General features: G+C 38.5%; 1 pseudogene across 1 annotated transcript; it reads left to right on the plus strand.

Annotated features, from left to right (window-relative positions):
- Positions 1-376: 376 nt before the first annotated feature.
- LOC148743028 (DNA-directed primase/polymerase protein-like) lies at positions 377-15,434 on the plus strand (annotated as a pseudogene). Its single transcript, XR_015996812.1, has 16 exons — positions 377-397; positions 583-672; positions 1,241-1,287; positions 3,378-3,469; positions 5,130-5,203; positions 5,866-5,939; positions 6,247-6,452; positions 7,211-7,282; positions 7,396-7,490; positions 7,591-7,673; positions 11,069-11,163; positions 11,676-11,803; positions 12,526-12,599; positions 13,499-13,581; positions 14,280-14,323; positions 14,458-15,434. The product of XR_015996812.1 is annotated as a DNA-directed primase/polymerase protein-like (transcript).
- Positions 15,435-15,459: the final 25 nt, after the last annotated feature.

Here is a 15,459-nt window from a genome sequence, read left to right on the forward strand (position 1 = left end):
ACATCATGGTGGCTTTATGGATTTCCTGCTGGCGTGCAAGATTTTTCCACCCTAAAAACTTGAGTAGCTCAGTTGCATCAGCATCATAGTTAGAGAATGTCAACACACGGGCTGCTCTATTCTGCAATTTCTGCAGTTTGTCTCGTAGCGTTTTCCCACAGCTACCCCAAACAATGTCACAGTAATCAAAGTGAGGTTTTACTAAAGCTTGGTAGATGAGATGTAAGGTTGATGCTGGGATCAGGTGCCTAATTCGCTTTAGGGCCCCGATACCAGAGGCGATCTGTCCCGATACCAGAGGCGATCTGTGCCTCAACCATTCCATAATTTATTCAGCAGAGTTACTTCACCTAAATTTTTATTTGTTTCTGGAAGAATGTCTTGCAGTGAAAGTGAAGTAACTGAGTTTTTACCTTTTAATTAGGAAAACCGTTTTTTTGGATTTGTTTTTCTCTTTCTACAGTCAGTGTACTTTTGGGTTCATTCTCACCATAAAGCAAAACTAGTTCAAGGATAGGAAGTAATGAAATACTGTACCTAATAGCACATTTTATAGTGAAATTTAATTTTTTTACTGGATAGATTGTTCATGTGTTTGCCAAAGAGAAAGACTGATGGAAAACGTGGCTATATTGTCGCAACTTTGCCATATTTTTGGCACAAATACACAAGGTCAGGTATCACATTTACTTTACTGCAGTTCTTAGCAATCTTCAAAAAATGCACAAATGGGTGGATCCAGGGTTTTTCTCAAGACACAGTGAGACCAGTAACAAATGACCCAGCTGATATCTGCACTGACGAAAAGAAGGGCTACTGCTTGAAACAGCCATGCTAAACTACCATTCTCAAGGCATCAGACATACATTTTTCAATCCTGTCTCATGTTTTTTCCAACACAAACAAACTGCTGAGTTTTCTTATACAGGTGTAAGAAAAGTGCAGGTCATCTCAGAGGGATGGGGTGCACATCTCCTGCATCCCTGCCCTGGATCTCTCCCCTACAAGGCATGGTATATTTAAAACTTCTGGCAGTGCAAAAGCTTGGTGGGAAGTGCAGGTGAAGCTGACCAAAGAAGAGTTCAACTGACCTTTAGACAGATCCTAAATTCAAAATGACCAAATAGCTCGAAATGAAGAAAGTTGATGCAAGTGCAAAAAATGAAACACACAAATGAACAGACAAACAAAAACCTTTTCTTTCCTTGTCATTCCTGATATATCTTTTTGAACTTGGTAGGATATGTTCACCAGAGGACAGAAACTATTATGAAGTTATACCAGAAGGTACTCTTAAATCTGTGTATAATTTAATTGTTTAATACATACCGTATTTATTCGCCTATAAGCCGAGCGATTTTTCCAACAAATTAAACTGAGAACAGGTAAATTCTCGCCAAGGAAGGGGGTTCGGCTTATAGCCGAGTATTTTCGCCAAAAAATATTTACGGGTGCTTAACAAGATTTGAAATTCAATGTTTATTCGACTGTAAGCCGAGCGATTATCAACAAACACAAATTTCCGAGATCACGAAAGGTAGGTACATGTAAATCATTGTTGGTTCTGCTCGACGGAAGCTCGAATCGCATAGGAGTTTCATCCATATATTTGAACAGCCTGGAGAGCGAATGGCCATACCGCTGCCGAAGTGCGATCACGAACCGATGGAACTGGATGATCTTTTCTTCCAGATCTTGTGGGAGTCGCTGGGCCAGGGTTGTCCTAGTGCGAAGGCTGATGGAATGGCGCTTTTTCCATCTCTGGTAGCAACCCAGTGAGGCTCTGAAGTCTGGATCACTGCTCAACTCCTTCGCTTTCAGCCGTAGAATTAATCCGCTTACAGCAATTCCTGTAAAAGATAACAGAGATCAATTGTTTGACTTGTTTTGACGACATGAAAAACTGGCCAATCAGAAGCGGTCATTCCCACGGTTTGTGTAAACATTGCAACACGATCTGACAGATATCAGTTGATCGAAGTTTTTCATTGTTTTAAAGAAGCGAAAGACTTCCCTTGACTCCCCTGCTCTGAAAACCAGTCCAGCAGTGTTTGATCCAATTCAGGATACTTTGGCGAAAAGCAGCCCATCGTCTTTCGCTTTGCTGACATTTTAAGCTCACCCTAAAACAGGTTCGCTTGATCTTTTCGCCAGCGACGCACCATCGATTCACTGATTCCGTAATCTCTAGCGATGTCGGAGTTGTTCTCGACGGCCTCTGCTTCAGCAACGACTTTTAGTTTGAACGCTAAGTTGTATGAAGAACGACGAACTTTCGGCATGATGATCGATTACGATAACTTTGAAAGAGAGCGATTGTTTGAGACAGGATTCTGAACTCAGGTGAATGTTTTGTTATGTCACGCATGGTTCTATTTATTTACACATTAAATTCAACTTAGCTGTGATTTGTTGTTACTTTCAATTAAACGACCAATAACAACTGAGTAAATAACCTACTTTTTGGTTACATGTTTCCCGAGAGGGAAGCTCCTTTTGTTTTCGGTTTATGTTAATTCATCTCAGTTAACGACACGCGTGGAGTACTTTGCAATTATTAGGTCTCGGCTTATAGCCGAATGTTTTGTGTTTATTTTTTATTTCATTGCAACAGCTGCTGACATGAAGAAGTTTAGGGTCTCGGCTTATAGCCGAGATCGGCTTATAGGCGAATAAATACGGTATTTTTAAAGTAGCCATTCATAGACTTTGTGCTTTCACTCCCAAGATCTTATTAGTAAGCCTCCTAACTGTACTCTTTACAATTCTTGTGATGTTAGTTTGGAGAATTTGTTGTTGGATTGACTATTCTCATCAGTTGTCTGCTTGATATTGAATTGATGTTGTAGAGAGGTATTCTGTTATGGTCACTCAGTTGGGAAATAAGGAGTTAATTGGGAGTGAAACTGTTGAAAACTGAGACAGAAAACTATTCTAGATTGGTAAAATAGTGTTTGAGATGAAGGAGGTGGCCATTGTAGTTGTTGATAATAAAATAGAGGTCTGGGCCCAGTTGTTGAAAGGCTGATTAGCGCTAACCCAGGGTTAAATTTTAATCAAGATTCTTTGTTCCTTTGTTCAAAAGCCTTTCTCACAACAGATAATTTTCTCTATTCTTTGAAGGATGTTCAGTCATCAAATTGTAGACAAAAAGAATTGTACTGAAGTTTTTTTAAAAGCTTTCAGATCTTAAATCTGATTTGATTCACACTAACCCTGGGTTATCTTAACCCAGTTTTGAACAACCTGGCCCTGATGGAGTGAATGATTGTTGTCTTTAAAATGAGGAAGTCTGGTAGCAACTATATTGTGGAGCTAGTTTGATGTCTTACACTTAAGATTCTGTCGCAATATCATTGACCTTTGAATAATCATAGGGGCTGCTTGTCGACTGTATTTTGACCTGGAATTCAAAACCAAATTTAATCCACAAAAGGATGGAGCCAGTATGGTAGACATTTTCATCAAGGTGAGTAAAAGACAATTCATTAAAGACAAGAGAATAGGTGCAGACGAATGAGAGAATATTTTCCATTGCTGAGTAAATGTGTGTGGGAGGAGGTCTGCATAATGAAGGGAAAAACTGTGTTGGAGGTCTAGAGCACCACCCAAGGCTAAAGGCCTCAGCTCATACTCAAGACTTATTGTACAGTTTTTGTCTTATGGCCTGATCTACGCCAGTAAATAACTTGATATCTATTTTTTCTGCTGGCTTGCCTTTTTCTGCTATAGAGCAAATTAGATAACATAGAACAAATACTGGACTGTTGTCTGTATTGTAAAAAGCTGTACTGGAGAATTCTATGAGTTGTTTCCTCAGTGAAAACCCCCAAGCCTGATCTGTCATTCCTGGGGAGCATTAAACCCTAGCTTGATCTGTCTGTCCTGAGGAGCATTAAACCCTAGCCTGACCTGTCTGTCCTGGGGAGCATTAAACCCTAGCCAGATCCATATGCTGCCTGATCTTTCATTCCTGGGGAGCATTAAACCCTAGCCTGATCTGTCTGTCCTGGGGAGCATTAAACCCTAGCCTGATCCATATGCTGCCTGATCTTTCATTCCTGTGGAGCATTAAACCCTAGCCTGATCTGTCATTCCTTGGGAGCATTAAACCCTAGCCTGATCTGTCATTCCTTGAGAGCATTAAACCCTAGCCTGATCTGTCATTCCTGGGGAGCATTAAACCCTAGCCGGATCTGCCATTTCTGAGGAGCATTAAACCCTAGCCTCATCTTTCATTCCTGGGGAGATTAAACCCTAGCCTGATCTGTCAATCCTGGGGAGCATTAAACCCTAGCCTGATCTGTCATTCCTGAGGAGATTAAACCCTGGTCTGATCTGTCATTCCTTTGGAGTATTAAACCCTAGACTGATCTGCCATTCCTGGGGAGCATTAAACCCTAGCCGGATCTGTCATTCCTGTGGAGCATTAAACCCTAGCCTGATCTGTCATTCCTGTGGAGTATTAAACCCTAGCCTGATCTGTCATTCCTGGGTAGCATTAAACCCTAGCCTGATCTTTTTTTCCTGGGGAGCATTAAACCCTAGCCTGATCTGTCATTCGTGGGGAGCATGAAACCCTAGCCTGATCTGTCATTCCTGGGGAGCATTAAACCCTAGCCTGATCTGTTTTTCCTGGGGAGCATTAAACCCTAGCCTGATCTGTCTGTCCTGGGGAGCATTAAACCCTAGCCTGATCTGTCATTCGTGGGGAGCATGAAACCCTAGCCTGATCTGTCATTCCTGGGGAGCATTAAACCCTAGCCTGATCTGTCATTCCTGTGGAGTATTAAACCCTAGCCTGATCTGTCTCTCCTGGGGAGCATTAAACCCTAGCCTGAGCTGTCATTCCTGGGGAGTATTAAACCGTAGCCTGATCTGTCATTCGTGGGGACCATTAAACCCTAGCCTGATCTGTTTGTCCTGGGGAGCATTAAACCCTAGCCTGATCCGTCATTCCTAAGGAGCGTTAAACCCTAGCCTGATCTGTCATTCCTGGGGACCATTAAACCCTAGCCTGATCTGTCATTCCTGAGGAGCATTAAACCCTAGCCTGATCTTTCACTCCTGGGGAACATTGAAAGGAGGACATATTATGGAATGAATATGAATATTTTTTTCTTCTTCAGTATGTTTGTCACCACCTGAAAAACATTTATGGTGTTGATTGTAAGAGGAAATGTATTATAGATTTGGATTCAAGGTTAGTGTCTAGTAATGAATGGTTTTTTCCATGCAAATGCATGATTCAGATAAGATATCTTATTATCCTTGTGAAGTGCTATTACTATTTTCTATGATATACTGGTGATTAAAAAATGGTAATTGATCAACTTAGTTGCTCTCTTTAGTGCAAGTGAAAGTATTCCTGAGGTCTAACATACTTGGGATTCCAAGAATTTTTAATGATAACTATCACTTTAAAAAATATAGAGATACTTTATTCCAGAGCCTGGTTTGGTCTTTTCAGATGTTTCAAAGAGAAATGCTCCTCTTTCAATCAATGCGTCATGCCGAAGTACAACCATGTTGTTCATTTATCAATTAACAGTTTTTTTCTCTTTGTTTTAAGGTTTTGGCCTCCTTTTGTTGTTTCAATAGCTTCTCTCATTTTCCTCTTTGACTTTGGCCACTGCTGTTGTTCAGCTAAGATGATAAAGTAACATTTTCAGAGGAAATTTAGGTCACAATGACCCAACCAAACCCTGACCTGAACATGGTATCTCTTTACCTATAATTTATTCACATTGCCAAAATCGCAAGAGAACTTCATTTCTAAATAATAATTTTGATCCGTTGATCTATATAATTACTCTGTAATCCCCTGAGTCATTAACAAGTAAATTGTTGTTGATTTGTTTTCAGTACTTCCTCTAAGTTTTCGAGACATCTGATCTTCGGCTTACCTGGTGCTGTACTTAAAGATAACATTCATGCTGGTAAAATGCTGTTGTTTGTGGCACAGAAAATATTTACTCTATTATGCTACTTTAAGTAACTCAGAGTCTGCAATTCTGTAGATAATTTGAAGGATTGAGGATTTCTTGCTGTTGTCTGTTTTTGTAGTGGAACAATTTGAAGGTCTTCATTAGCCTTCACAAAATGGATTTCCTCTGACTGCCTAATTCTCCTGCTTAACTTTTGTGGCCTTAGCTATGTTTAATCCAGACATGAAGTTGTTGTGTATAATACTGTATTACTCAATTGAGACAATTTTTGATTTTGATCAAGAATTCTAATTTTCAGGAAACTTTGTCTGACACATTTGCACATTACTGGAATTAGGAAGCTCAGAGTTGGTTCTGAGTTTTCTGCAAACAAAGATGTGGGTTCTGACTCTTATCAACCAACATGGCCAAAGAGTGAGGTCTTGACTGGAAATGGCTCTGTCCACACATCTGAAATTAATGCAAAAATACAAGAAGAGACACAACATGAAACCTTTACCTCAGGTGCAGTTTTGGACTGATTGTGTAGTGTTTGCAAAGTCAGTTTTATTATATTATTGATGTTCGGTATAAAGTATGGTTTAAATTCATCACACTGAAACAGAGAATTTGCATTGTGACCATTATGGCCACTCATTACCAGAGCTTTTCCAGGTTTCTGTAGCTAGTCCTTGGAAGGTAAAGCACTGCTGTCAAATGGCAAGTGTGTGCATTGGGATTAATTTTTGGCTACTTGTTCACCAATTTTCTGCCCAAATTTCAACGGAAAATATAAGAAACAGTGTCTCCCAAAATAAGCAAATGGAATTTGAAGCATTTTCAGAAAATTAATTTTTAAAAGGAAACAAAAGTAAGGAAAAGAAAACCTTGAGACTTTTTCAAACACAAAGATTAGTTAGGTGGGGGCTTCCTTTACATTTACTATCTTATTTTGAGGTTTACCAAACAAAAAAATTATTCATTAAATTTTGTAAAATACAGTGACTTATTGGCTTGTGTGGTTTTTTGTAATAAGTGCTGTAAGATAACTTGGCTCTGACAGCCTTAAAGTATGTCACCTGGTCATTAGAATGTTGGCATAGATATTTGACTGATGTGTTGGCAGGTAACCTTCATCACTTGGCTGAGTTTCCTGATGACCTCTTCTACCCCAAAGTGGAGAGAGTCGCTGTTCTCGTCTGGAGCACATGCATAAAAAAAATCAATTTTGTTGTGAAGCTAAATTCACAAAGTAACTGTAGCACTTTCATTTGCCGTTGTAGTTAACCTGCAAGAACTAAGAGAACTTATTGTGAAGGATGTAAAAGGTGAATTGGGGATTTTCTGTGGCCAAGGTGTGTTTAATAATTAGAAAGTAAAATCAGAAGTCAATACATGTAAATGTTGCATTGATCTTGTGCAGATGAGAAAATTGTCACTTGCTGACTACACTAGTTTTAACTTTCAGGGGTTTATACAAGAAATAGAAACTTTCGAATTTTCAAGTCAACAAAGATAGGAAAAGATTCTCATCTGGTTCTCTCCAGAAAGAACACCTATAAGGTATGTAATGAAGGAATTTTCTGTTGTGCCTTTATTATTAACACATGTCAGATGGAGAGAGTTTGACCACATTTTTCGTGTCTTGTTTGTCATGTAACAGCCTAGCTTCAAAAATGTGAAAGGAAGTTTCTCCAAAGATTCTGAGTACTTGCTATTTCTTGATTCACTAGTATCCAATGTCAGGTGAGCACACAACTTGTTTGACAAGTGTGATGACAAATTTGAGTCTTCACCCGGTGTAACTGTTTTCTAAAATTAATTCAATTTATAATTAGTTTCTTTCTGTTTTTTAATCCATTTCGTTATCAAACAGTATGCAAGTGTGAGGAAAAGATGTCAAAGTATTAACATGTGGCAGCTGGGAGAAATCTTGCAAAAGATCTTCTCCAATGGATGCACGCGATTCAAGTATGTCTTGTAGTTAATTGTCTAATCCCCTTGCAGACCGGTCGCCATCTCGCGTTGCGCAAGTCCTTGTTTTCCTGCAGGCAAAGAAACCCTGGCACTGAAGCATTTGACAAGGACTTTCTTGCTGGTCATTTAGCCCATTTTAGACTGACAGTTAGGTGACGATCAAAGGACATTTAGCCGAAAGTGATCAGACAGTTAGCCGACAATCAAACAACAGTCAGCTAAAAGTTGACGGACTGTTAGCCCATTGTTGACCTATGTGTTAGTTGGAGCAGGTTCTATACCTCTCCTGTGGTCTCTTTTTTTTTCAGTGATGTTTAAAGAAAGTTGATCACAAGAAGGAAGTTTGTCTTTACTTAAATTCTTCTCCTTGTTGCTAGATTCGCTTTCTCAGCATGGATATGAACACTCCCCTTATCCTGAAATTGACAACTTTATCTGAAGTGTTCTCACCAAGGGTGGAGTACAGGGTCAAATCAGGAGATGGGTTTATTTTCCACAAGGTACCGTCCTAGACAGAAGCTTTTACATATAGAAAATATGTATATATCTTAATGATTATACGTTTACAGGTAAAAACGAGCGATATAATATCCCGACGTTTCGGCGACTTCATGATAATGGCGTCATGAAGTCGCCGAAATGTCGGAATATATCGCTCCATTTTACCTTTCTCTGTATTACTAAATCTTTGTTAGTAAATCTTTCTTTGTGGAAGGCAGTGTGGCTGAGTGGTTAGAGTGTTGGACTTGTAATCCGCCGCTCCTGGGTTCGAGTCCCACCCTGACCACTGGATTTGTTTCACGGTAGCCCTAAGTTCAGATCCTTGGCCACGCTTGTAAATAACCAACTGGTTTGCCTCCGGCTGGTTGGGGTTCTTAATGATGTTCTTAATGATGTCATGTTTAATTTAGACCACTTGTTTCCTTTGTTTGCAAGGACCACAATGGAAACTACTGGTTCAACAGTAACTGTGTAATCCAATAAAAAGACTTTTTTTTTTTTTTTTTGTTAATATGGACTATACGTTTGTCAATAAATGAGTCATCTTTAGGAATTGAAGTCGCAATCAGTTCTACTTTTTCCATTGAATGCTCTTCCAAGTGAGCCACAGATCACTTGTTTGTGAGCCAAGCAAAAAAGTAGGTTATTACAAAGACGGTTAGAGGCAAACATGCGCGATTAGTTGAACAACAATCTCGAAACTACATTTTGTCTAAACCGAGCCTTCAAAAAAGCCTCTAAGTCTCAGAGACAGTTCCTCTCTTTCATTTTTTTCTTTTTGTCTTTAAGTATGGACTGGTACTGTTTATTTTTAGCTTGATATGGAATGATGCTACTGGATCACTGATCTCTAAAGCATTAGAACATATAGGAACATTATATCAATATTTATGTTGTGCATACATTGAGTTCAGTCTGAGGCGTGCCTCTGGACAAGGAATGTAAAGAACAGGAGATCAGATGTTCCTTCAAACTCAGTGAATCAGGCTGTGATGAGTGCAGAGAATTTCTAGAGATAAGGTCTAAACAAACAAATTTCTTTTTATTCAACAGGAAAGTTAATCAATTATGATGTTATTAATAACCGTTGGTGTGAAAACATCGGAAGAGCGCACAAGAGTAATAACGTGATGTAAGCCATTAAACCACTCTTTCAGTAATGATTAACAGGCAGATTCTGTTACCGTGCATCTGTTCAGTAATAGATCACAGGTAACGTCAAAATGTGGTAAGAACATAGAGTCTTTCCACATTTAAACGTCTTCTGTGATCTATAACTGTACAGACCTTCTGCAACACGAAATATATTTGTTTTATATTGTTAGAGAGCAAATAATGTAAATGGTGAAGTCATCTATGCGTTTCTCCTCTAATGGATGATAAGAAAGAACCAATCAGAATGCACGTGTTATTCAGCTTATCATATAAAGTGCATGTATTTTCTTTGCCTTACCATGTGTTTACTTCGGGTTTGGATCACGACGATTCTACTGCATGGTGCTTATGTTGTTCTATCCAAACTCCCTTGAAAGAATATGAGGTTAATAAACAAAGTTGGAGGTCAAGGTAACCACAATTAGTTTCTTTTGAAAATAGTTAGAGGTATCAGTGAGTCTAACCTCTGGTTTGAAGAAAACCTCAAACACAGAAACAGAAGGTAGCCTCTCTCAAGATCTTCTGCCCTTTTGAGCAATGAAATTGACTACTGGTACATATTGACCTCAGGACTGAGCATTAACTTTCCTAACCCCATTCCATAAGCATTCAGGCACCACTGGGTATGTCCTAAAGGCAAAATCTGTGCCATAGAATTACCATAGTTTGTGGAGAGATGCATTGATCATATGGTATTGCTATGGGACTGTAATCAGAAGTGAACTTGATAATTACCAGATGATATGGGAATTGTATGGAACTTCCAGAATTTTACAGCATTTCCATATCAGATGCTCCAGTACAACAACGGATATGGGAATTGTATGGGACTTTACAAAACGTGTAACATTCCTATATCAGATGCTAGTATGTGTGGATGATATGGGAATTATATGGAACTGTGCCAAATACATAGCATTCCCATACAGAAGGGTCAGGGATCATATGGTATTGGTATGGAGCTGATCCATATCATTCCCATACCAGACACTGTGGGAAATCTATGGAGCTGTGCCAAACACGTAGCAATGCCATAGTTAAAGACAAAAGAATCAAAACTGAATGAAGACGGTAGCATGTATGGTTTTGATATGGAAGCAATAGCCCATACTAAAGCCATATACTACCCATATATGGGCCATAGTTTATGTCATACCATTTCCATACTTGGACCATGTATGGCCCATATCACCTGGTTTGGTAAGGGAATTTTCTTTTGTGCCTTTATTATTAACACATGTCAGATGGAGAGAGTTTGACCACATTTTTCGTGTCTTGTTTGTCACGTAACAGCTTAGCTTCAAAAATGTGAAAGGAATTTTCTCCAAAGATTCTGAGTACTTGCTCTTTCTTGATTCTCTAGCATCCAATGTCAGGTGAGCACACAACTTGTTTGACAAGTGTGATGACAAATTTGAGTCTTCACCCGGTGTAACTGTTTTCTAAAATTAATTCAATCTATAATTAGTGTTTATTTTTGTTTTGTAATCCTTTTCGTTATCAAACAGTATGCAAGTGGGAGGAAAAGATGTCAAAGTATTAACATGTGGCAGCTGGGAGAAATCTTGCAAGAGATCTTCTCGAATGGATGCACGCGATTCAAGTATGTCTTGTAGTTAATTGTCTATCAAGAATATTTGTAAAGACGTGACGTTGAGTAAATACGGCCCTGTGGTAATTTTTTGCCAATGGGAAGATTGAAGACAAGTCAGGGAGAGGTTTGCCAGGGTTCTGGCTCTCAGTATTGGTGCTTAACCCCCTTGCAGACCGATCGCCATCTCGCGTTGCGCAAGTCCTTATTTTCCTGCTGGCGAAGAAACCCTGGCACTGAAGCGTTTGACAAGGGCTTTCTTGCTGGTCATTTAGCCCATTTTGGACTGACAGTTAGGTGACGATGAAAGGATATTATATTTAGCCGGAAGTGAATCAGACAGTTAGCCGACAATTAAACAACATTTAGCTGAAAGTTGACGGACTGTTAGCCCATTGTTGACCTATGTGTTAGTTGGAGCAGATTCTATACCTCTCCTGTGGTCTCTTTTTTCAGTGATGTTAAAGAAAGTTGATCACAAGAAGGAAGTTTGTCTTTACTTAAATTCTTCTCCGTGTTGCTAGGTTCGCTTTCTCAGCATGGATATGAACACTCCCCTTATCCTGAAATTGACAACTTTATCTGAAGTGTTCTCACCAAGGGTGGAGTACAGGGTCAAATCAGGAGATGGGTTTATTTTCCACAAGGTACCGTCTTAGACAGAAGCTTTACATATAAAAGATATTTATATATATTAATGATTATAAGTTTACAGGTAAAAACGAGCGATATGAAGTACCCTTGATAGTGGCGTCATGAAGTCGCCGAAACGTCGGGATATTATATCGCTCGTTTTTACCTTTCTATGTATTACTAAATCTTTGTTAATATGGATTATACGTTTGTCAATAAAAGAGTCATCTTTAGGAATTGAAGTCGCAATCAGTTCTACTTTTTCCATTGAATGCTCTTCCAAGTGAGTCACAGATCACTTGTTTGTGAGCCAAGCAAAAAAGTAGGTTATTATAAAGACGATTGGAGGCAAACATGCGCGATTGGTTGAACAACAATCTCGAAACTACATTTTGTCTAAACCGAGCCTTCAAAAAAGCCTCTAAGTCTCAGAGACAGTTCCTCTCTTTCATTTTTACTTTTTGTCTTTAAGTATTGACTGGTACTGTTTATTTTTAGCTTGATATGGGATGATGCTACTAGATCACTGATCTCTAAAGCATTAGAACATATAGGAACATTATATCAATATTTATGTTGTGCATACATTGAGTTCAGTCTGAGGCGTGCCTCTCGACAAGGAATGTAAGGAACAGGAGATGAGCTGTTCCTTCAAATTCAGTGAATCAGGCTGTGATGAGTGCAGAGAATTTCTAGAGATAAGGTCTAAACAAACAAATTTCTTTTTATTCAACGGGAAAGTTAATCACTTATGATGTTATTAATAACCGTTGGTGTGAAAATATCGGAAGAGCGCACAAGAGTAATAACGTGATGTAAGCCAGTAAGTCACTCTTTCAGTAATGATTAACAGGCAGATTCTGTTACCGTGCATCTGTTCAGTAATAGATCACAGGTAACGTCAAAATGTGGTAAGAACATAGAGTCTTTCCACATTTGAACTTTTTGTTTCTTTCTGTACAGACCTTCTGCAACACGAAATATATTTGTTTTATATTGTTAGAGAGCAAATAATGTAAATGGTGAAGTCATCTATACGTCTGTCCTCTAATAGATCATAAGTTAGAACCAATCAGAATGCACGTGTTATTCAGCTTATCATATAAAGTGCATGTATTTTCTTTGCCTTACAATGTGTTTCCTTCGGGTTTGGATCACGACGATTCTACTGCATGGTGCTTATGTTGTTCTATCCAAACTCCCTTGACAGAAAATGAGGTTAATAAACAAAATATCGTCCATGAATTATAAGAAAGGTGAATCAATGATTATGGAAAATACACCAATACGCAGTTAATTTTTTTATACTAGGATTGTATTGTATTGTATTGTAGTCTTTATTTAGACACGATCAATTCATCAGCCTATAAAAATACATATCACATACGCTAAGATATTTAAAATTAAAACTACATACTATAACACTAAAGCTGTTTTCCGTGAATGCCGTGCGTTAGACTTTAAAAATGTCATTGATCTTACGTTTAAATAACCCCAGAGACTCTGTGTTCCTTATATCGCGTGGTAAACTGTTCCATAATGTGGCGCCATTGTAGCTAAAGCTTTTTCTGTAATAATTAGTGCGCGGTAGTGGAACATTAAGCTTATTTTCAGAGTCCCTGAGGTCATAAGCAGAGTCACGCCACGTAAACTTTGAATATAGATACCTTGGAGCTAGCCCGTGCAGACATCTAAACATCATGGTGGCTTTATGGATTGTGGCAGACTTGAGACTTGGTGTTTACTACCAGAAATGCCACGACCCCGAGTGTAGAGGGATTCACTATCGTTCCCCTGGTATGTTCTGGATGCCGAAAACACATCATTTTTTAGGATTTGTCGGGGAGCAGACTTAAAAATCGAGAATGCGGAAGAACGATTCATGGAGAGTTCTCGCGCAGATTCCAATTGAAATGCAAAGTATGCCAGGTTTTTTTCCAGGAACTGAAGAAGTAACCTTCAGTTTCTATCTACCTACCTATCTGATCTATCTAATCTATCTATCTATCTATCTATCTATCTATCTATCTATCTATCTATCTATCTATCTATCTATCTATCTATCTATCTTTCTAATCTATCTATCTATCCTGCTATCTATCTATCTATCTATATTCAAATCTTTACCAACATCATTCTAGCTTTTTACAGTCCTTCGAAAAGATAGTCAAGAGACGCTCACTCTTAAAATTATAAGAAAGGTGTGTAGTTTTGCGAAAAATTTTCCAGACTTTGCAAAAGTATGGAAATAAAGATGGAGCCTTAAAAAATAATCGGGGTGAAGTCTGGAGTCTATTCCTAACGGCGAGAAGTGCCTTACTAAATTACACATTCATCCATTAATTACTCAAACATTGGGAAACCTTTATCGGTTGCGCTATTTGTGGAAACATTGATAGGATGAAAGACTTTTTACCATATAAACTAGTCATAGCCTACTGTCGTATGTTCAAAATAAGCAATTTGCAAACCATTTATCGTGTGGTTACTTTCAGAAAAGCCTATATCACAGGAAATCAATCCGTTGTCAAGTTGTGAGGTAGTTGAACAATCACTCTCCTGTGTAAAAAATTTGAATACAATTCATGAAGTGTAGTTTACGCTGATTAATCCCATAGCTCTTTTGTTAATTCATTTTAAAATCTTTCAAAACCGTTTATTTTCATTTTTCAGTTTGACGACTTTTCAAGTAATGATTTTGATGACCAAGAGCTTTGTAAGTTGTTATCTGAATGCGAGCAGAGGCTAAATGATTCTAGGAATGATGAAATGGAAGAAATGCTAGATACAAACGAGAACAACATGAACGAAGATTGTGTCCCAAGAAATAAACAAGATGTAACGCAATTTGACAATAGTGGTTGTGTTACGCAACCTAAAGTTGGTGATTGTGACTTCGGTAATGACTTGGACGATGCATTACTGCTTGAGCTTCAGATTCCACACCACAGTTGGGATAGCGAGGGTGCAGTTTCACATACAAGAAGCCTTAGGGATCACAACAACCACACGTTACAATCTTGTCACGATAATGAGAATTATACAAACCAAATATGGAAGTCATCAGACGAGGGAATCAAGAAAACCAAAATTAATAAAACGGCTGGAATTGACCTCTCACCAAATTATGCGATTTGTCAGGATGAAACAGAAGGCAGGATGAGTGGAAAATATATGTTTGGTGGGGTATTACTTGAGGATTATTGCGTTGATAATGCAAGGGAAAAGGATTTATCAAAAGAGGAAGTTTCTGAGTGGTTGGATGAAGAATCTCTTGGTGATTTAGAGTTGTCCATGGCTGCGGAGGAGGCCGAAAGTACGGCTTTACTCAAATGTATCCTACTAGTTTAGCACACTTTTTTTTTTTTATGTGATAACTCTCTTTACCAGGAAAAGCTTCAAAGATAGTGTAAGTTATTTGTTAAGTTCAATTCGATGTTGTCCTGTAGAGCCCTGATTTCAAAGTCAGTTTCGAGAGGTGTTGTCTAACTACATAAATGAGTGGTAAACGATGTAGCGCTGAGATATCTCAGTTCTCAAATATGTGATCAGCTGGTTTTAACGGAAAAGAAAGCTTTGAAGAAGAGAGGCTTTCAAAAGAAGCTTTAAGAACCTAAATAAAAAACTTTAAAAAAGAAGTTTAAAAATCACTCGCCTTCGTCTCTTCTCACATTC

This window comes from Stylophora pistillata, chromosome 1 (assembly GCF_964205215.1).
Source record: "Stylophora pistillata chromosome 1, jaStyPist1.2, whole genome shotgun sequence".
NCBI lineage: Eukaryota > Metazoa > Cnidaria > Anthozoa > Scleractinia > Pocilloporidae > Stylophora > Stylophora pistillata.